Source organism: Sorex araneus, chromosome 2, assembly GCF_027595985.1.
Source record: "Sorex araneus isolate mSorAra2 chromosome 2, mSorAra2.pri, whole genome shotgun sequence".
Lineage (NCBI taxonomy): Eukaryota > Metazoa > Chordata > Mammalia > Eulipotyphla > Soricidae > Sorex > Sorex araneus.
Genome location: NC_073303.1, coordinates 143644508 through 143669042, shown reverse-complemented (window position 1 = coordinate 143669042; position 24535 = coordinate 143644508). Strand labels below are relative to the sequence as shown.

General features: G+C 36.5%; 1 protein-coding gene and 1 pseudogene across 2 annotated transcripts in view; both read right to left on the bottom strand.

Annotated features, from left to right (window-relative positions):
• The window catches only part of LSAMP (limbic system associated membrane protein), a 755031-nt gene that overhangs the window by 561242 nt on the left and 169254 nt on the right, over window positions 1-24535 (bottom strand). The window lies entirely within an intron of this gene.
• On the bottom strand, window positions 9883-10035 carry LOC129402710 (U2 spliceosomal RNA; annotated as a pseudogene).

Here is a 24535-nt window from a genome sequence, read left to right as displayed (position 1 = left end):
GATAGTATAAAGGCAGTGAAAACCTCAAAGCCAAAATACTTTTTAAACATGAGTTGCTTTGGGGGCCACTACTGCCTAGAAATTGGTAAAGTTTAATTTGCCCCTAGTTTAAAATTTATCACAGCGAAGTCAGGAGAATACACAACACAAAGGAGAAGTCACAAGCAACCTTATATCAGATGGCATAAGATGATTCAAGTCTGATGAGTCATTTCTTCTCAGACTGTAGAGGACATCTCATTTAAAGGATCTGAGCTTGGCTGGACAAAATGTTCAGAAAGAGGTAACTGATCCATTCGTTAGGAGGATTCCTGTAAGGTGAAAGAGCCTAAGCGGAATGACATCTGGGAAAAATTCCAGTGCTAAGAGTATATAAGAGGCTTTTTTTCAACTGGCAAAGGCCTAACTTTCATCTTTTGGGCCTTTTCCCAGACATCAGTGCTCGTCACTTAAATCATGCCGTACCTTTAAATTTAAATAGATGGTAAACAACATTATTTGTTCAGCCCTAAGTCCTCAAAGCTGAAAAACTCATCCTGCTTCTCATACATTTTACCAATAGTGACAAATCACCAGCTGTAGGCAGCCCAAGCGGCCAATGTTTATTAAATGTCTCACTCAACCTCAAACCTCATGAATTGTTTAACATACAAGAGAGACAAAAAGGCAGTATTTTTCCTCATGTCAGTTCTCATTAGAAGCTTCTCTCTGCTCCTCTTGCTGCTGGCTAGGAACAATATTAACATTCATTGTGCTTAAATGCATGGGGGCTTTGGGGGCCTCTGTGTGCAAAGCCAATCCTGCATCAAGTGTCTATAAATGCACAGCCATTCTACTGACATAAAGAGCCAAGTGTAAGGGCCACACCAATGGCACACATTGAGGTGGAAAGGGCAGCTGGCTCTGTCCTGCCATCACTGGTAGCAACTTAAATGTGCTAGAGAATGAATCTAGCTATCTTACACTAAGGAAAAGCACTTATGAAATCAATGTACAATTTGATATTTCATGGTACCCACTGAAAAACTGGCAGAAAGGGAATTCACTTTTGGGACCAGAGACAGAGTACAGTGAATAGGGTGCTTGCCTGGCACTTGGGCAACGTGGATTTGACTCCTGGCATCACATATGGTCGCTTGAACCCCAACAAGACTGATCCATGAGAGCCCTTGAATGTGGCCCCTCCCAAATGGAAGGAAGGAAGGAAGGAAGGAAGGAAGGGAAGGAAGGAAGGAAGGAAGGAAGGAAGGAAGGAAGGAAGGAAGGAAGGAAGGAAGGAAGGAAGGAAGGAAGGAAGGAAGGAAGGAAAGAAGGGAGGGAGGGAGGAAGGGAGGAAGGAAGGGAGGGAGTGAAGGAGGGAGGGAGTGAAGGAGGGAGGGAGTGAAGGAGGGAGGAAGGGAGGAAGGAAGGAAGGAAGGAAGGAAGGAAGGAAGGAAGGAAGGAAGGAAGGAAGGAAGGAAGGAAGGAAGGAAGGAAGGAAGGAAGGAAGAAGGAAGGAAGGATGGATGGGAGGAAGGATGGATGGGAGGGAGGGAGGGAGGAAGGAAGGAAGGAAGGAAGGAAGGAAGGAAGGAAGGAAGGAAGGAAGGAAGGAAGGAAGGAAGGAAGGAAAGAAGGGAGGGAAGGAGGGAGGGAGGGAGGGAAGGAGGGAGGGAAGGAGGGAGGAAGGAAAGGAAAGGAAAGAAGGAAGGGAGGGAGGGAGGAAGGGAGGAAGGAAAGAAGGGAGGGAGGGAGGGAGGGAGGGAGGGAGGGAGGAAGGAAGGAAGGAAGGAAGGAAGGAAGGAAGGAAGGAAGGAAGGAAGGAAGGAAGGAAGGAAGGAAGGAAGGAAGGAAGGAAGGGAGGGAGGGAGGGAGGGAGGAAGGAAGGAAGGGAGGGAGGGAGGGAGGGAGGAAAGGAACTTAGGTACCTGATGACAAGCAAGAGAAAAATCATATCAAGTTTTTAGAGTGCTTAGGAATCTTATAATTGCTTCTTTTATTCATGTTATTTTTTAACATTTGGCAGAGAGGGATAAGAAGATGCACTTTAATAGTGGTAGGAGATTCATTGCAAATTTTCTAGAGGTAATGGTAATTATAAGTCTCTGATTCTAAGTTTCACACTTTTTAAGTAAGTTGCTAAATATGCTTAAGAAATAGCATTAACTTTTTCCAAGAAAATGTTTTAGCATTATTAGTATGAATACTTCATGAAAAATGTTATTGTAATATAACTTAATAGGTATTTATGATGTCACCTCTGAAAGTAGTAATGTTTCCATGCCACAAATATGACCCTCAAGCTCACCTTCAAGCTTATTTTTCTCTTGTTATCTCCAGGCCAAGCCTATGACAACAGTCATTAAGAATTAGGAAATGTGGGCTGGAGCGATAGGACTGTGGGTAGGGCATTTGCCTTGACATGGCTGACCCGGGTTTGATTCCCAGCATCCCATATGGTCCCCTGAGCATCACCAGGAGTAATTCCTGAGTTCATGAGCCAGGAGTAACTTCTGTGCAATGCCAGGTGTGACCCCCCCCCAAAAAAAAAAAAAAACTTAGGAAATGTCTCAAGTGAATTATAGATCTAAGTCCTGATCAGCATAGAGAGAGCATGATTTGGACTATAATTCTTAGTCCATTTTTTTAAAGGCCTGCAAATACTGAATCTGTCTATGATCAAGATGTCTTTGAGCTCACCCAGCAGTTCTAGAACTTTTGCAGATCTGGAATATACAAAGTTTGTGGAATATGGCACATCACAGCCCTTTCCCCGGATCTCTCTACAAAGAGAGAAAAAGAGCTGGGGGCTTCTCCACACGTTACTATTGACAATAAAATCTATCAAAAAAAGGAATGTGTTCAGGGGAAGTAAGATAGTTTTATTGAGGTAGAATATTAATCCTATGGACGATGTGAGGTGAAAGAGTCTCCCCATAAAGTAAGAAAAATTGCACACATGAGCTGGGATGTGGGTGTCTCCATTAGATATGGCATCAGAAATCAATACTCTTCAGACTGAATAGCACTGTCATCCCATTGTTCATCGATTTACTTGAGAAGGCACCAGTAATGTCTCCATTGTGAGGCTTGTTATTACTGTTTTTGGCATATCAAATATGGTTAGCTTGCTGGGCTCTCGGAGAGGGGCAGAAGAATTCAACCCGGGTTGGCTGCATGCAAGACAAACACCCTACCTGCTGTGCTATCGCTCCAGCTCAAATTGAATAGAGAAAAATAAACCCTTCACTGCATGCACATGCAGACCAGTCATGTAGTATGATTTTCAATGATCATGTATAATCCACAAGGTACTGAGAATGGGAGTTAGTGTCTTCCAGTAACAAAGCCCAAGTTCACAGAGTTCTTTGGTGGTTATAAACATCAGCTAAACTCCCTAGGATGCAACCCATTTTTCTTAACATGGCATATATGCAGGTATTTTTACAGATAACATGCTTTTACTACTAGTATTTATCTTCTGTGTTTTACATAGCTTTACAGCTGATAATTTGCAGCAACCCAAAATAAGACTGTAGAGGCAAGAAAAAAAATCCCTAAATAATGTTAAGGGTAATAAACCTTAATTCTTTTTTTTGTTTAAATTTTTCCCTTAGCTGACAGTAGTCTGCAGGAGGAACCTATATAGATACTTTCTGCAAGAATGAAAATTTCTCATTTGCTGTTATACATTGGTTTCTGTGCTTCAGTAAACTCACAAGTTTTAATGTTGCAAAACAAAAAAAGAATCAACAAAGTTTGAAATTGAAGCAGGGACTGCAAATACAAGGAAAGTGGAGTGGTGTGTTTCCGTCCACTCATGTCAGAGGATAATTTTTCTTTCTCCAAAGGGCTTGGCAAGATCATTCTCAGTCACCAATTGTAGCATTTTCTAAAGTGCACATTCATTATCAGACCACCAAGTTCTTCCCAATTGAAATAATACTTGCTGTCCCCATACTTTCTTCCCTAGAGCTATGATATTCCTCTATTCTCTAAAGTCCAGTGGCAGTAACTATGCATATCCTTCATGGAGTGCATTTAGTCTGATAACTTGTAGAGTATCTTTTCAAATAAACTGTGGATATATTTCACCAAGAGTCTATTGCCGCACCGGAAAGCCTTGCAAGCTCCCCATGGCGTATTCATATCCCAAATACAATAACAGATATATACATACCTCTCGGAGAGCCCAGCAAGCTACCGAGAGTATCCTGTCGCATGGCAGAGCCTGGCAAGCTGCCCGTGGCATATTTGATATGCCAAAAACAGTAATGATAGGTCTCATTCCCCTGACCCTGAAAGAGCCTCCAATCACTGGGAAAGATGAGTAAGGAGAGGCTGCTAAAATCTCAGGGCTGAGTGTAATAGAGATATTACTGGTGCCAGTAAATCAATGAACAATGGGATGACAGTGATACAATGATACAGTGATATTTCACTGGTGAAATATTTCTTAAGGACAATACCAATGATCTACCTCTAAATATCCTATAGTCCTGTGTCATATAACACAGAGAAAGTGGTAAGAAATTACCCAATGATAAAAGTTTCTATATCCATTTTATAACCAGCATAAATTAGATAGCACTTGACAGTTCCTCTACTCACTCATGCAACAGATAGATTGATACACAATGTCATTCAACACTTGTTTGTCAGAAAAGGACAATCAAATAGTGCAACCTGTACAAAAATGAGATGGAAGTTCTGAAAAACAGAGTGGGTGTGGTGGAACATGCGAGCAAAGCAGTACAAGACATTCCTTACATGTTTGTTGTCCTAGGTTCTATCCATGACTACCCACCCCAATGAGGTATCAAGGGGGATACTTATTGCCAATACTGAAGATGAAGATCAGAAAAGCACACTGTTTTCTGTGTAAATTTTATTTTATAAGTTAGTTCACCATATTTGACTGCATTTAATATTCAAATACCAATCCTACCACCATTACAACTTCCCACCACCAAATTCAGGATGTTTCCATCCCAAGCTCCAAGCCCTGTCCCAAAACACAACCAAAATAATATATTTTGTATTGTCTGTTATGAAGAACTGCTGAACATGCTTACAAAAAAAGTGTCCATATAGGAGACAGTGTGAAGATTGTTCTATTTTGGCAGAAGCCATTAAGACATTCTATAGGATGTCACTAACATGTTGTCGAAATTTGGGTGATGTGAGCTTTGGTATGTATATCTGAAAATATGTATATATGCATATATATATATTTCCCTCTATGATTTGTTGCCTATTGTCTGAACCCCATCAAATATGGTGAAGCACACTGTTTTTAAACCTTTCTTCACACAATGCTTCTGTAAGAAGTCACACTTTCTTTGCATTTACATCCATCTTAAAGAACACATTTCTTCTAGTTTTTATAAGCAAGGTCCTCCTCTTCCTGTTCCATATGCCATCATGAATCAAATATCATAATATGTTTATTTCAGTAGCATGCTTCTATCAATTTGAAATTATGAAACTGAAATAGAACAGAACAATTGAGTAGACTTGATTTTAAAAGAACCCATGAGCATTTATTTATATATTTGCACATAAGTTAGAAGAAGTAGATAAACAGCAAAAAGAGTACGCATCAAATAAAGAAAATTATGCTTTAAACACTAATTTCGTTACAGGGCAAAGAAAATGTTTAATTGCATCAAACACATGAGAAATTCCACTCACAAATAGTGTAGTTTTGTTCAATAGCAACTTTCAACTTGTGTGCATATATAAAAAGAGCTTCTGACTGCTTGAACACTTTAGAAGAGTAAGGTGGAAGCTGATTTAATCTTATTCCCCTTATTTTATAATACTTTAGTGCCACAATATTACACCTACTCTTACAATTTGCTTCTGAGTTAAATCCCTGAGGACCATGCTGTGAGATTCTGAAGACTAGAAGCTGAGTGTTGTAGTAGGGGGAAGGGTTGAGCTTCCATGACAATTAGACTTGAAGTTCCTCATGAATCTGAATCAGCTTTGGCTCTAGTGGGGGAAATGTATAGTTCCAGAAAAAGAAAAAAAAACCCGTAGTATTAATATAGCCTACAGCTAGACCACACTTAAATAGGAGATGCTGTTCCGTGCAGGAGACGTGTGTGCTTTATCTTTTAGGTCACATAGTGAATCATAATGGGAAAAGTCAGATACCGAACAGGTTGTTGATATAGTGACCATTTTCCTTCACTTCTGTTTTGCTTTTCTTCACTGGCACTTCCCTGTTTATCCGATCTAATGCAATAAAATGCATAATTAATTTCTAAACGCTTCCGTTGAGCGGTGCAATTTGTCAAGTCGAGTTGTTAATAGAATTAAGCTTTTTATCAGCGATTAGCAAAAGAAGGTAAAAAAATTAATTACAGAATTGTATGCCTCCCTGGTTCAAAGCCAGGTTTTGGATTAAATGTTCGATAAAGATTTCCTGACACGTTATAAAACATTTAGAAAAAGCTTCTTTCTCTGGTGCATTTAAAACGTGTCTATGTGCAAAACCAATGAGCAAAGTATGAGCATTGAAGTACACGTTTGTGCACAAAAGCATGCGAAGATAGAAATTCACCTATACAAAATATGGAGGAAAATATTTTTTTCTCACAATGTTAAAGGAAGGTCCAGCCATTACCTTTCAGGTGTTTTCCAATTTCCATTTTTGATAGTACGATTTTCAGCTTCAGTGAAGTTGAAGAACTGTTTGGCAGAATTAACTGACAGCATGATTAACATGTAATATGCCCTACTTTGCAATTATCTAACATATAATTGTGAAGGTCAGTATGTAAAGAACTGACTTGCACTCAGGGATCTCTCCTGGAATGCTCAGGAGACCATGTGGGGAGCCAGGAACCGAACCCTAGTCAGGCAGATGCAGATGCCTGAAAAGAAAAGTCAAATGCCCTATCCACTGTATTATTATCCTGACTCCTCCCTTCTCTTACTGGGCTTCAAGTGATGAAGGAAAGAAAGGATCAATCTGATACCTTGGGCTCTTCCACTCTTTTTATAAGTGACACAGTTATTGTTCCTCAGGAATTAGTTACTTTTGATTTTTCTAGTGCTTATTCTCAGGCACAGCAAGAACTTTCTGGCCACTTTGCACAACTGTAAATACTAAGCCTTGGGATGAGGTTCAGTGTTTGGTTTCCACAGCACAGCTGTATTGTGTTGTTCTTCTTATTCTATGCTTCTGTTGTCCTGATCCAGTTTTTCTTACTTTATTATCTTGTCTTCTCTGATTTCCATGATTTTTTATATTTAAAAAATTAAGTTAAATTCAATTTGAAGGTCATTTATTGGGAGGAAGCATACACAGCCATGCTCAGGGCTTACTCCTGACTGCAGACTCAGGGTTCATTATTTGTGTTGCTTGGAAAACCACATGTGGTACCCTGGATGGAACCTAGGTGTAGAGGATGCAAGAAAAGTACAGTACTCACTCTAATATTTATTTATCCAGCTCGAACTTTCTTTTCTCAAGCAACAATGCAAAATTCAATTTGTAAGAGGCATTCAAAGAGTAGTAAAATATGAGTATTGCATATAACACATTTATATCATTTCAATAATCATAGAAATTATATATATAAGATTTTTTTAAACATTTGCTCTTAATTATAAAAAAAAAAGACAAGATCAGTGACTCCTGATCAGGCTGCTTAACGGCCATGATCCCAGAGACTCACAAACAAATATCAGACCCAGTGGCTTTTGGCAGAAATCCCTCCAGATTTAATTGTTAGAATATCAGAAATCCAAAATCTTGCAGCTGCTACTGTGGCCCCACAACATCATATGCTATTAATAATTGGCAATAGAAAACAAGTTGTCTAATGTTGCCTTTTCAGCAGATCTGAGTGTTGGGGTAAAATCCTAAACAATAATGGTGGATCTGCTGTAGAAATATTGAATGTAACAAAGTAGAGAGAGAGAGTAATGTGGAAACCACCTGCCACACATGTAGGGGAAGGGTTTGAGGTGGGGGCATACTGGGGTTTTGATGGTAGAAAATGTGCACTGGTTAAGGGAGCGGTGTTTCATCATTGTATGACCGAGAGTTAAACCCAAAAGCTTTGTTACTGCTCTCACGGTGATTCAATAAATACATTTATAAAAAAAATAAAATAGAGACAAGATCAAAAAAGAACTAGTTTATATAATGGTTTGAGAATTGTAAGAAAAGTATATTCTATCGAGCTGTCTGAATTTAAGTTCCAGATATCTAGGCACATATTTAATTTTTAAATTTAATACTAATAACCTCATTACAAATAATTTCTGATGTATATTAAGTACTCCATAAATATTATTTAATTGAATAAATGCTAGAGACTATTATTCTTTGTGACAAATTCTTGTTTCAGCACATCTACTGATAAAAAATTGAAATATTTCTCTGCTTCTTATATAAATAGGTATATATGTTAACTTTCTTTACTAGATTAAATTTTTGCAATGCTCCGTAAAGTTTAAGTAATATTAATTAGCATGATAAAATTAACAACCTGACAATTATCTACTGAAAATGAGTGGAATTAAAACTGATCCTCATTGACCCTAACTTGTCACTCCACTTGTTTTTTTACTGATTCTTTGATTACAGCCTGTTTTCTTGCCCTTATTACACTCTCATAAAACAATAAAGAATGTACAACTGTATAGCCATCTGAACTAAATTTAACACAGTTGACATTCTATAAAATTAATGAGGAATTCTAAAGATGAGTCCATCTTTGCCCTAAGTGTTTTCCAATCCTCATCATCTCTCTTATCATTTGCATGAGTCTCAATTGAATATTTAGTAGTCTCCAAAATATTGTTTATTAGCTGAGCATTAGCAATAACTTAGTTGACTATGGAAGAGTTTCTTCATTCTTCTTTTTTCTTAATTGAGTAAATGTCACCTGTTTAAAAAATAATTACTTGAGTGCCTTAATATTTAAAGTACTAAACAGATTGTCAGGGACAATAGTTTCTTCTTTTTTTTTTTTTTTTGCTTTTTGGGTCACACCCAGCGATGTAAATTACTCCTGGCAGTTCTCGGGGGATGATATGGGATTCTGGGAATCAAAACCCAGGTGGGCGAGTGTAAGGCAGACGCCCAACCCACTGTGCTATTTCTCCAGTCCCCGGGGAAAAAGTTTCTTAAGCTTTTCCTCTTTTAAGTAAAATTTAACATAATTCTAGAAAAAAGCAAATAATAAAAATTGTGTAACATAATTTACATTGCCTTGTTGAAGTCTCCTGTGAAATTTATTGTATTCTAAGAACACCTATGCCTGTAGCTTGAATTAAAGAAGCACGGCTCACCAATTAAAAAATTGTATCTAACTTCTTAGTTCTGCTTCTTAATAGGTGAGCAGTGTTGTCTACCAGTATAGTTGTCATTTTCTGGTAGTTCTAGAATCCAGTATCTTTGTACATATATAATAATGCAAAATAAACTATTGATAAGGAATGAGAAAGACTTTATGCTTATTTTTATATTTTAGTAAGTGTAATATGTAATTTCTCTAGGAGACAATTGGAATGGTAGTTTTAATCAATTTTTAAAGATCATACAAATATATTTCTGTGCTAAATGTCACCTATACTTTAGATGGCTGAAAGTGGCTTAATTCTAAAAAGTATTTTTTTTTAAAACAGAATGTATCAGTTCATTGGTGTTCTAACACCATTCAAAAACTTTAGTAATTATGTTGACAGAAATTCAGAAATTGGCTAAATTGTTCAACTGTTGTTCATTCTGCCAAATGGTCATAGATTATATTTATCTCTCAACAAACATGACAGTCTTAAAATGCCATTGCTACTTTACAGCAATGTACTTGTCTCAATCTATTATGTTTAATCAAAAAATTAGTTTTTTACTACTGTATTGGATCATGAGTAGTAGTTAGAAAAAACTCAAATAAAAAAAGCATAAAAGATTTTATGTTGTGTTGTTCAATAGGTACAAGAGGACTCAATATTGATGTTGCCAACACATAGTGAAAATTTTTCAATGGTTCATTTTTACACTTGATCTTAGCCAAAAGGCTGAGAAGCGATCAGTAGCTCATTTTTAATCTCAACAGTACACTATATAGGATTAAAATTAGAAACTTTCAAAGCTTTTTCTTATGTTTATTGTTTTTAATAATTAGTTATACATTTTTCTATTTTAAGTATTCATAAATAGATGTCAGAATAATAAAGATGTATGTAGAAATGGTTTTTAATACAAAAAACACCTGACAAATATGTAATTGTGGAACTGGTGATGATGGTATGCAATGCTATGGAAAGATTTTTCTTGCAATAAAATCCTAATCTCTGATTGACTGGGAATATAATCACTGCCACTGTCATCCCATTGCTAATTGATTTGCTCTACTAGGCACCAGTAATGTCTCCATTGTGAGACTTGTTATTACTGTTTTGGGCATATTGAATACGCCACGGGTAGCTTGCCAGGTCTGCCGTATGGGCGAGATACTCTCGGTAGCTTGACGGGCTCTTCGAGAGGGGCGGAAGAATCGAATCCGGGTCAGCTGCATGCAAGGCAAACACCCTACCCACTGTGCTATTGCTTATTATATATACACATATACATATGTATACACAAATACTGAAAAAAAAATTTTGGAGACCATACCTGCTAGTGCTCAGGAGCTACTCTAAGCTAGGTCCTCGGGTGTCACTCCTGGCAGCACTCAGCGATCAAAAAGGCCTCCTGTGTGCAAAGCATGTGTGCCAGCAAATTGAGGTGTTTCTAACAGTAACACTGAGAAATCATTTTAGTGGAAAATAAAATGAATAAAGATTTCTTACTTTTTCACACCTTGATAGCATCCTAGCCTTATTCCATGCAATATCAATAGCTGTGTTCTCTTTCCTTTTTTTTCTCATTTTGTTTTTATCTGTGAACATATCTTTGTTTTGTTTTGTTTTGGGACCACACCCAGCAGTTCTCAGGAGTTACTCCTGGCTCTGCACTCAGGAATCACTCCTGGTGGGACTCAGAGGATCCTATGGGATGTCAGAGATTGAACTGGGTCAGCTGAATGCAAGGGAAATGCCCACCCACTATATTATCATTTGGCTTTGAAGATGACTTTTTTACTACCGTAGTTTTTCTCTTTGGTTTTGTAACTTAATTTTACCAAATATGTGTTGTTGCTTAAAAGGTTATCTCTAAATATAAGTATTTGCTTCATGAGTACAGTCAAATCTCTTGTTTATCTTTAGGAAGTTTGTTTTCAGGTGATTGACTTACTCCAAAGAAAGAGATGCTAAACTTTCCTTTATTTCTTTATTCCTTTATTTCCCTTTCAGTAAAGATCCTTCTTTAAATTTATATATCTTTTTATAAACTTAAAAAGAATTTTATTTCACTTCCAAAGCACTGAACACAACACTTGGAACAGCATAAGTGTTAGCTCAATAGTGTTCTAGAAAAGATGAATTTTTAGCATTAAAATATTTTTGAGAGTTATTATTTCTTAAATTCTCCTGGTTTCGCTCCTGGGCCAATAACAAGAGTGGTGTGTGACATGGAGTTCTGTTAGCAATTAGTCAAAACCTCCAATTACACACTTAAGATTCAGTTTAATTATGGCTCCAGAGGGTAGTTTCTTGTTTAGCTTTCCAAATAATATACAAAAGATTAAAAAAAAGATAAATAAAAAATGTTCATGAAAATTTAGGTAGGTGTTTCTTTGTTTTTGTGTTTTTTTAAAACTTTTTTTTTTGTTGTTTTGTTTGTGAATTTATATATCTTTTTAACTTTCCAATGAGTTCACTAAGAAACACTTTATCTTCCTTGACATATACTGGGATCCCTAGTGGTTTGTAAGACCTCCTCAATTTTTAGGAAGTTCTTGCCAGCACTGTAATGTATAGATTATTTTTTTAACATTTTTACTTTAAAAACATGTCCTCAATAAATTCATAGTTGTTTATTTTCAAATAATATATTAAATTTTTGTATTAATACGTTATAAACAATAAAATATACTAAAATGTTACAAATATAAATTAGAAATCTAAATGGTTGGAGTGATAGCACAGCGAGTAGGGCATTTGCCTTGCACATGGCTGACCTGGGTTTGATTCCCAGCATCCTATATGGTCCCCTGAGCAATGCCAGGAGTAATTCCTTAGTGCAGAGCCAGGAGTAACCCCTGTGCATTGCCGGGTGTGTCTCAAAAAAAGCAAAGAAAAAAAGAATCTAAATGACAGAGATAATAACTTCTAATTGTTTCTACAAAACTTCAGTGCATAATTTTCTATTACTGTTTGAGAGTACGCATAGTTGGAAGGCCCAGAACAACTGTATTTGGACACTTGGAAGGTTTGCAGATCACCTGGGGAGCTTCAGGATAAGAGGGGTCAGGATGGGACTTTGGGATTGCTACAGCTGTGAGATGCTTATGTTCCTAACTCTATTCCTGTTTTCTCTGGCTTGAGCCAGATCAATATTTGTGAGGCTTAGAGAAGTAAAAGCCAATTAGTTTGCATCTGTGCCTTAAGGAGGGAAAACCTGGGCCCAAGGCCCAAGTCCAAGGCATCATTTACTGAGGCAGACTCGGTGAAGAGCTTCTCCAGTGTGTTCAGAAAAAAAAGGCTTAGAGGGATAAGCAGATCGAGAGCATTACCTGAGGGAAGATGCAGCTGATTAACATTCCGAGCAGGTGAAACAGTTTGTGCACAATTAACTTTTCTGAAGCGTATTCTAGAGCTTTCAAATTATGTTTTGCATAGTGTAATTCTATCCTATTACCCCTAGCCACTTACACCTTGGTATCACAGTGTTGTAAATTATTCCTTAGTCTTCATAGTGTTTACAATTTCTTATATACCATTTGTAGATAGTGATCATGCATATTCTTTCCTTGTTATCACTGTGAAACTAGAGCTGTTTTATTCGTCTAATCTTTCTTCATGTGCCCTATATTTCTTTAATCATTTTTGTTGTCATTTTTTCCTTTCATTTCCAGTTATCAGTATCTTTCTGATCCTGAGGCAGTCAGACTTAGAAGGGGGCTGTCAGAGGGTCTCACCTTGCTGTATAAATAGGAGCTATAGGCTAGAACATTCCTGTCTGTTTATGGAGCTGGTGCTCTTATGAATTTTTATTATCTTAGCATCACATTGAATTATCAGCATGTCACCTTGCTATTTAGAAAGTTGTCATCTGATTCTCTCTTCTTCATAATCACCCTTCCACTTAAGCTTATTTTTCCCCATAGTTTTTGCTACCATTTATCCCCTTCCAGTTTTGCTTTGCTCAAGTGTTGTTTGCAACATTTTCTGTTTAGAAAATGATGGCTTAGCTAGAAAATTAGCATGGTGTCCAGCATTCAATCTCTCTGAAGACTGGATTCTTGAGAAAATTTTCAGCCACACTCCATAGACTTGCAGAATTGAGAAATCTCTCTTCCAGAATGGCGTAACATTGGCAGTTCATTCTTTACTACAATATAGTAGTAAAGAATGCTTTGCTCTGTCTAGGTATGTAAATTTGCATTCACACATTTTTCTAAATAAAAGAGAATATTAGATAATTTAATACTAACAGAAAGCTCAACTCAATATACACATTTTATTACCATATGTACCTGATAGAATAATAACAGAAGAATAATTTGAGAATAATAAGTACTAAATCATATCTCCAAATGGAATCTATTTCTTACCATTTAAAATGATTTTTTTGTTTGTTTTCTATTTTGATTTTTTCTTGCTTATTTGTTTTGGCCTTGTCTTCTTCCTCTGTATTGGGAAGAACCCTAAAATTTCACTCTTTTGACATACAGAAATGAAAGTACTCTTTCTCTTTTCTTTCAGATTACATTCCTGATCTGAACTTTATTTTGAACTAAAGTGGAGTGTTATCTGGAATTGAATGACTGACAAGCATGGGCAATGAAATAGCTTGTGATATGACCCCGGTGCCTAAAGAAGGTGATTTTCTATACTGAGAGATAGTTGTGCAGTCCAGTTCATGGCTGCACATAGCTTCTGAGTTCAGGTAATTGCACAGCAGGTAGGGCATTTGCCTTGCTTGCGGCTGACCCGGGTTTGATTCCCAGCATCCCATATTGGATGGGTTCTTGAGAAAATTTTTAGCCACGGATATGGTCCCCCAAGGAGTGATTCCTGAGTGCAGAGCCAGGAGTAACCCCTGAGCATCACCAGGTGTGACCCAAAAAGAAAAAAAACAACAACTGAGTTCAGGAAATTGAGGAAGTCCTGAGGGTCTAAGGCATGGTGCTGCTTCTGCTTTTCTATAAGGAACAAGGGAACTAGAAGTGTAAGAGATAAAGAGATAAGAAAAGAAGGTGGCAGTGGTATGGAACTAGCGAACTAGTCACATTATTTTATTTTAAATTCACTCTTTCTTTAAACTCTCACCTTCAAATAATGAGCTTCTTTGCTCATCTTCTTAGTAACTGACAGTCACATGTCACAGAAAAACATATTTTCTGTTAAAGCATCTATGTTCAAAAGCCCCCAACCCACAAGTTTTGCTTTTTTTCTGATGAATTCCCTAGAGAAAATCTAAGGGTCAAATTGATTTCTTTTAAATTGGAAATTAAGTACTTGATTGACATCAACATGGCTTCCAAGAAATTTTGACTTTTTTGCTATTAAGATTCAATGTGTGACTGGATTTGGTATTTTATATCTTTGTAAGATTGCATGTGTCCTTTTGATAAGACAGTAACTTTTAAAATACACATATGGAGGGCTCATAGACCAATAATCTGTCTCTTTCTGAAGAGACCTGGCATTTTATACCCTACCAGAATATATTTCAAGTTTTTATGTCTTGCTACTTTGCTCTTAGTAGTCTGACTGACGCAACATGGTAGCATTCTTGGAAATGGAGATCCACAATTGCTTGAATTCCATCAATATTCTCATAAATCCAGAAAAGTGGTGCATTACCTGTGCAACAGGTGAGAAGAAAAATTATGACACAAACAATACGGGGGCCAAAGTGATACTATAGTGGGTATACGTGTAGATGAAATGGTTTTGATCCTGACTACCCCATATGATTTCTGGAGAACTCCCAGAAGTGGTGTTGACTGCATAGTCAGGAGTAAGCTCTAAGAACCTCCAGATTTGGTGCCCAAAGCAAGCACTGCCTTCAAATCTCAAACTGTGTAAGATTTTTCTCATTCTTTGAGTTTCATATATAAAGTTCTTGAAATATTTCTGTTGACAAATCAAGTATCCTTAGTTTATAATTTTGAGCATTTTTTTTATTGTCCTATTTCCATGACCTGGGCTAGTACAATAACACAAGTCTTTATCTCACATAAATAATAAATAACAATGACCAAAAAACATTACATCTGTATTTTCAGTAGTAAGAATTTTTCTTAAAATTCATAAGTAAAACATATTTTTCAAAGAACTATTAATGAGAATAGTGAAAGATAGGTTTCATCACTGGTTTTTCATTTAACATAGGAAAGCATTTTATTTTATTCTCTTGAGAGTTTGCTATCTGTTCTGTTTCCAGGGTCACAAGCATTTAAAATTTGATACTTAGCTTTACCACCCTATTCCAAACTTTTCTCTCCATGTAAGTGAAACTGCAAAAAAATACTACTTAATTATCACTCCACGTAACTAATTAAAAGCAGGATGCTTGTGTATGGTATGCTAATGAGTTATTAAAGATGTAGCATGCTTTAGTGACAAGACATGGGTTCTTTTTCTAACTTAGACCTGTCTTTAGATTTCCAGTTGCCAATTAATGATGATGAGATAGGAATTTATTATGCTGCTTACAAGCCAAGTTTCAGAAGAGGGCAGAAAAGTCAAAGAACAAATTCACTCAGAGGAAGCAATATTTGAACTAAATCAAGAGACGAGAAATTTTAACATTTGCTTTTAGGTAACTATGCAATGTGTAGGGTGCATGGTTGGAGGGCAGAAGTATTTGATAAACAGGGAGCTTCTATTAACATTTCTGCTTATCTCAGTCATAGAAAATAAACTTTTTGGAAATGAATTATTGAACAACTATTTGTGTGGATATCATCTATTCAGAGTTGAGTGTATCAGTTTAAAAGTCCCCAAAGATGGTCACTGGACATTCATACATACATGAGGTTAGAGGTATAAGGAAGTTGGACATAAAGAAAGAAGACAACAGAGGATTCAAAACAAGGAAATATGAGAATATATAATTTAATAAATATAAATGTTTATTAAATATATTCAGATATATGTGACTGTGACTGTCACTGTGACTGTCATCCTGTTGCTCATTGATTTGTCCGAGCTGGCACCAGTAATGTCTCTCATTGAGAGCTTATTTTTACTGTTTTTGGCATATCCAATATGGCACGGGTAGCTTTCCAGGCTCTATCATGCGGGCGCAATATTCTTGGTAACTTGCCAGGCTCTCCAAGAGGGGCAGAGATATCGAACATGGGTTGGCTGCGTGAAAGGCGAACACCCTACCACTGTGCTATCGCTCCAGCCCTCAGACATATGTACAAACATTAATTATATCTGACTGTAAGAAAATTATAACTAAAAGAAAAAACAGGAAAGTTTTGAAGTAAGAACATAGAAAGACTAATGCTAATAGCAACAAGAACCAACACCGGTGTCAACGATAATAGCACTATAATACTGTCGTCCTATTGTTCACCAATTTGCTCAAGCAGGCATGTCTGTTTTTGGCATATTGAATATACCACGGGTATCATGCCAGGCTCTGCCATGTGGGTGGGAACCCTCGGTAGCTTGCCAGGCTCTCTGAGAGGGATGGAAGAATTGAACCCGTGTTGGCTGTGTGCAAGGCAAAAGCCCTACCTGCTGTGCTATCACTCCGGTCCTGTCCATCCGTCAACCATAATAATGGCAACTAAATGTTACTGGGCATTTCTTTCCTAGGAGACTGGCTTCTGTAATGCATGTAATGTATCCCATATCACTGATACATCACTTTAGCTAATTAGGATAAGACATGCAGAGTTCTGAAGTGGTGTATCTCACCAGTTGCTTGAAACAGAGATCAAAAATTCAAAATTTCTGTAATAGAGCATAGCATAGAATGGGATTACATTTATACATAGAATGGGATTACATTTATACATTTAACATATATACATTTGATATGATTATACAATAATGTGTCTCTATTAAAAATACCTTATATTTGGAAGGGCAATATTTCCTTTGTCCTAAATCTTAAAATCAGCAGGAAGAAAAATAGCAGTCAGAATTATCAGGAAATACTTTACCTTCAAAGAAAAATCCTACGTTAAGTTGCCCTTGTCCTTCTAGTAATGCCATAGTTAAATTGGGAGAGAAAATGTCACTAGAGGTCAAAGTCTTTACTCAACTACTCAAAACCTGTTTTCTGCTATCCTCTGCACTTCAACAATAACAGCAATCTTTGTCATTTTTCCTTTCTTTTTTCCATAAAAGAATGTCAGTTTTACTGATGTTTACTGGTAATGTGTCCAGCTAAAAAGTCCATTTTGCAGACCCTCTTTAGCATATCAATGTCTTTGAGTTATAGTTAAAATGATCTGTTTAGGTTTGGGGACATTCTTTGAAGGAGAGATAGGAATACAATAATGTTTCACTCCTAAAAACAGGACACACACATAACAGAGAAAGAAATTCAAATGACAGACTCATAACTCCAGTATTTGGATATCTTTTCTTGACTATTTAACATGTTGATGAAGCTAAAAGCTTTACTTACTAAGATACTTTATTTTTGTTTTTTCTATAATAAACAACTAAATCAAATTATTAATACAGAATTTCTCCAGTTTCTTCTTACTAAACTAAAATCAAAGTGTCTACAAACTTTTCTTTGTGACAGTTAAAGTACAACCACCCTTATTACTCTTTCTGGTAAAGAAGGGATTTTTGGTAATTAGATAAGCCAAGAACTCTACTCTTGTTAAGATAATCAAAGTTCTCTTTCTTCGCTAGAGTGAAGGTGAGGTATAAATCCACATCCTATCATTCATAAAAGATATAACCTCATGTGTTTTCTTCTTTGTTTTTTAGTTATATTTGAGGAAATTTGCAGTGCTATTGCAGGCTTGGAAGAGGACAGAAAGCTGATTTTATACATGCAATTGTTCCCAGAGGAGTCTGGAAATACATACTGCTTCTCTAGCATCCTTAAAGCCACGCAAATGATGGGGACATGAGAAAGAGTGTCTCTTGCTTAAAACTTGATGAGTAAGATTCTTGCATGTTTTCTTTGTTTGATAACTTTTCATCTTTCATTTGTAGTCTTTTATTTTATTTCTGTTTCTTTTGTATTTCACTCATAATTTTAGCAACTATTCTTATCACTTAAAATCCTTTCTTTAAGGTAAGAAAGTCAGGATTGGTAAAAGGGCAGGAGTTCCTTTTTTCTTAAGTTTTATTTTTTAAATTACTCTTTTATTTCTGTTTACTTTTCGTCAAAGTATGATGTTTTACAAAGCTACTGTAATTAATTTTTAGGCATAGAATATTTCAACACCAATCCCACCGCCAATGTCAACTCCCCTCCACCAGTGTACTCATATTCCCTCCCCATTCCAAATTCTACCCCATTTCTGCCTGTGAATTTGACAACACATTACAAATATCCAGTGGTTGAAGCTTAGATCTCATGTTTTCAGTTTTGCATTTTGGATATATGGCTATACTGACCCATAATACCAGTATATTTGAAGCTCCAATGCTTTTTCACCCATTACTACTTGTCCTCTTTTTTATCTCTTCTACCCTTGATTTCTTTCCTCTCTGTCCTTCTCTATAAATACTAGTGTCAAGGGAAATCTAAGCATTCCCCCTTGTTACTTCAGTGCTTTCCTCATCCAGTATTCTATATACCACAGATATGTGAGGGCATCCTGTGTTCGTATTTCTTTTGGCTAATGTCACTCAACATGGTATCTTCCATTTCCAATCACTTTGTAGCAAATTGCATGACTTCATCTTTCTTTGAGTTGCATAGTATTCCACTGTGTATATATACCACATCTTCATAATTTACTCATCCATCATTGGACACCTAGGTTGATTTCATATTTTAGCTATTGTATTAAGTGCAGCAATGAATATGGTTTGCATATGTCCTTTTGAGAGATGGCAGGATTTTCTGCTAGTAGAGGAAAGAAACTAGTTTCTTTTAGTGTTTGAACAGTAAGTTAAAATGTAACCCAACTTGATGGAAGCACTGACATAGTTCAGTCGGCTGAATGCCTATGCTGCCCCTGTTGGTATATTCACCTGGGTCATAATTTCCTGGTAAGTTCAAACAACAATTCTTCCACTTGGACAATCATTAAAACTCAGAATACTGAGTCTTTCATCATCATTTCTATTCATTATGTTCTAGAAGGGCTGGAGCGATAGCACAACGGGTAGGGCATTTGCCTTGTACACCACCGACCCGGGTTCCATTCCTCTGCCCCTCTCAGGGAGCCCGGCAAGCTACCAAGAGCATCTCACCCACATGGCAGAGCCTGGCAAGCTACACATGGTGTATTCTATATGCCAAAAACAGTAACAACAAGTCTCACAATGGAGACGTTACTGGTGCCCGCTCGAACAAATGGATGAGCAACAGGATGACAGTGATCTATAAATGAAGCACATTTAAAAAATCTACTGATCAATTAAGTCTAAAAAGCAATATGGATCAAAAAGTGCAATATTTAACTAATGGGTAAGAATTTTAACTTTTCTTTGGTGATGGGAAGTGCTAATAGTGTTCAGGGTTCTCTCCTCGCTTGGTGCTCATGGGTCATTCTTGGCAGAGCTAAGGAAACCACATGATGTGCCAGGTGTTAAACAAGGCAAGTAAGTGCTCTACCATACAAACTGTCTTGCTCCAGGAATTTGAACTTATTTGTACAAGTTGTGTGATAATGAGAAGATATGGTATATCAGAAAATCTACTTCCTCATTGATAGAATGTTAATAACTACTTAACAATGTAACTGTAAATTATCATTAATATAACTGTTACAGGTTAAAAGACACATGATACATATAATAACATTTATATAAAAATATAAATTTTCCCAGTTACATTTCATCTTCTTCATGAAAACATAAAAGGCTGTACTAATTTGAATTTCAACATTATACAATGTCCGAAAATATTTTTTGGCTAAAGTATTCAATAAATATTTTCCAAAAATTTGAATTATACATAATTAGGTAATAATTTAATGCCTTACTTGTATTACCTAGATTTTATTTTTATAATTCCATTTTATTTAATGCTAATATATAGCTCATTCTACTTTATAGTATCCCCATAATTAAGGTGCCTATACAATACTCGACCAACCCAGGATCTTTTTGAGAATGAAAAATCAGAAGCACTAAAGCTAATTACAGGAAAACTGACATAAATTGGTAATATCCAGGGAAAGTAAAGGCATATATGATCATTTTCTTTTTTTTATTGAATAACCATGAGATACATTTCAGTCATCTAATGATCGAGTACCAATCCCTCTACCAGTGGACATTTTCCACCACCAATATTCCCAGTATCCCTCCCACCACCCTATCCCCTACCTCTTCCTGCCTTTGTGGCAGGTACAATGCTTCTTACTCTCTCTCTATTTGTGGGCATTATGGTTTGCAATACCGATACTGAGAGGCCATCATGTTTGTCCTTAGTCTACTGTCAATATGCATCTCCCATCCAGAGTGATCTGTCTAATCACAATTTACTTAGTATTCCCTTCTTTATATGATTATATTCATCTTTTTTTTCTTTTTGGGTTACACCCGGCGATGCACAGGGGTTACTCCTGGATAGGCACTCAGGAATTATCCCTGGCTGTGCTCAGGCGACCAAATGGGATGCTGAGATTTGAACCCGGGTTGGCTGCATGCAAGGCAAATCCCCTACTCGCTGTGCTATCACTCAAGCCCCACATATTGTCACCTTCTTAAAACACATTTATCTCTTTGCTTGATCCCTTGGGTGAGTTGCCAATTGTATTTGTGATTATGAAAATAAACACAGGTTTGATATTTCTGACATTTACTGAGAGAACAGCCAAAACATTATGGAGGTATACCTTTCATTGCATATTGTGTTCCTGCTGAACAACTGTTTATTGGAATTTTAATAAATGCACAAAATCATTCTTCTGGGAACAATAGACTTAAAAAATATTAGGACTGAACATTTTCAAATTTTACATTTTAAAAGTAATAAATTCTTCTAAAATTTGAAGTCAGTTCTTCCATCTAAAACTTTGATAGTTAATTTATTAACTTATGTATTAAATTGGTTTAGTTTTATATTGAGTTTCCAAAGAAAAACACACATTTATGATAAAACAAAATATGTATGAAATATGTTCAAATAATATGTGATTGGTCAATTACTCACCAAGGACCTGTTTAGTCTCATAAGGAAGACCTTCAAGTGATAAAATTTGTCAGCTCAAAGAGGTGACAGAAATAGCACAAAACTGTCACAGCAATGTGAAGGGGTAATTTTCTGTCAAATTAGCAATTCACTTCTCTGGATGGCCACAGAATTAACATTCTCTATTTCATGCAACTCAGGGATATCTACAGGTGAGTTTGTAGGGGTAGAAGGGCCACGAAGCTTCTTTACTGGATTTGAGATTTAGTGTGTGAGTGTCTTAGCAAGTGAGTTTTTCAGAATGATTTCAATAATACCTGAAATCAGTCTAGTGCCATCAACAGCAGCCATGTCTCGCAGTGACCAACAAGAACTAGGCATGAAATGAAATAGTTACTCTCATTCTCAATTAGGTCTACTATAATACATTCCAGCACTGTGATTACTGGACCCTGGATAACTTCAATTAGCTAAGGAAACTTCAATGTTTAACATATGCTGAGTGGTTACCCCAGACCTTCCAGCTGTGACTTCCACAAGTACCTATCTATCCTATTTGAACTTTGAACAAAAAAATGTCAGAAAATGTTAAGTAACATCTTATCATGTTAAAATCAGCCATTGTATGCCCACTTAATCTAATCATCCCTGTTAAATAGTTATGTATAATAAGAGAAAACAATCCCATGAAATCAAGAAAACTGTAAATCAAATACATTTACAGTCAGAATTTTGTTACTCAATTTACTTCTCCAGATGTCTCAACCACTTCCCACATAAAATTAGAGAATTGGAACAAATGTGCTCTAGATTTCTTTCATAACTAACAATATAGGAGTGAGTCCTTTAAATCTTAAATAGCTAATGACATACACATTTTTTTAATTGAATCACCGTGACATAAAATTACAAAGCTTTCATGTTTGAGTTTCAGTCATACAATGATCAAATACCCATCCCTCCACCAGTGCACATTCTATACAACTGATATCCCCAGTATTAACCACACCCCTAACTTCCAACTCTCCTCCTGCCTCTGTGGCAGACAATTTCCCCCATACTCTCTCTCTACTTTTGGGCATTATGGTTTGCAAGAGAGATACGGAGAGGCTATCACATTTGGTCGTCCTTTATCTACTTTCAGCACACACCTCCCATTAGGGACGATTCCTCCAACCATCATTGACTTACAGAGCCCCTCTATTCTAGCTGCCTTCTCCTCCAGTTCACGAGACAGGCTTCCAGGTATGGGGCAATATTCCTGGCCTTGTGTCTACTATAATGACATACACTGTCACCTGGTTCTACAGTGGTGTCCCATTGATTCTACTGTGAGGAGTTCATTCATAAGAACAAAGAAAATGACTATAGGGAATTCAATAAAAGTAGAATCCAGCCTTTCTAACATTTGAAACAGTTTACAGAGTCAGGAGAAAATCCTGAGTATTATCACAAAAAAAACCAAAATAACCCCACCTCCCAAAAACTATTAACTCAGAATAAACATAAAAAGCATATGAAGCACTGGGGATTAAGCAAGGGTTTACCATGTGCAAGCAAGCATCTTACACCTAGTACTATTTTGCCAGTTCCAGAATAAGCAAAATTTGAATATTTTAAGTTCTATAAAACATGGGGAAGATTGTTTAAAATTCTTAAGTTGGTTTCCTCTTCTGTAAAATAGAGTCATAGAATAACAATCTTGTGTAGATCACATATAAGAATTATTTATTACATTTATGTTTATATTAAAATTATCATACCATTTTTATTTTTTATTCTTCTATTAGAACCAAAAATGAATTATTGTACTAAGGGTCATTAATCCTTAATTGTGCAGTAGACCTTCTCATACTTATCATATAATGGCCACGTCAGTTAACAAACATGCATTTTCTTGATAAAAAATTAAATTGATTTGTATATCTCAATATTTTATCATTCTATTTATCATAGTATTTTCTTCTTTTTGTTTGTTTTGACTAAAAGAAGGGGAATTCAAACTCAGGTCCTGAGTCCAGGGAGATGAATCAAATGCTGGAACCCTGTCATACTTCCATAGAGTCAGAGCTTCAGTCGCCAGGACCACCTGATCCCCTGAGCATTACCACATGTAGCCCCCGAGACTTCCAGGTATGGCCCTAAAATAAAATAAAGACTATATCTTGGCTAATCTACTACTTTCTTCATGATTGCATTCCAACAGTTTCATGCATGTCACCCTCTCTGTGTAGGAATCTGTAATAATAGGTATGCAAAGTATTAGCAAAAATAATTCAGAAATATCGGTTTACTATTTAGTTTAAATTCCTTAGCTAAATAAACTAACACATTTGTTGCTGAATTTTCTATATCTTCATGAAAACCACACTTTGAGTATAAATAACCTCCCCAAATCAAGTAAATTATTCCTGTTTTTATGACATGCCAATGTGTTTTCAGGGATATTCTGAGTCCTTCTCATGTTATTAGGTGCTGTCATTCATGTTTGAATACTACTCAGGATTGCTCACTGTTCCCCAAAAGGTCATAAAATCACTTAATAATAACAGAGGGAGATAACAGGAAGAAGACCTTATCGTATATCAAAAGTGAGTTCATGTGTGACCATCAGCAGCAGTCATAATGCTGTCCCCATCAATTCTATCTCTGCCTCCTGTTTTCCTGGATGCATACAGTGTTGGATAAGGTCTCCCATGATTTCCTGTTCTCCTCTTAGCTTCCTGTTGATTTTCTTTCTAATCTCTAACCAGTTACACTTCAACACCCACCCATGCCTAAAAAGATAAGATAAGTGAAATATTCATGTCAAAAGTATTTGAGAAGTGATAAGGGACCCTTTTGTCTATAACTTAAAATATGAATTCTAAAAAATACTTCTGTGTTTGTAATTTCAGAACCAGTAGAATAGTTGCTGTTTTTTTTTCCTTTTTTGGGTCACAACTGGCGATGCACAGGAGTTACTCCTGGATCTGCACTCAGGAATTACCCCTTTCGGTGCTCAGGAGACCAAATGAGATGCTGGGAATTGAATCCTGGTTGGCCTCCTGCAAGTCACATGCCTTACCCGCTGTGTTATCACTTCAGCCCCATAGTTGCTGTTTTTAAAAAACAATTAAAATGAGAAATAAGGACTTTCATATCGTGAATTACATATTTATGTGATGTACTTTCTGCTTA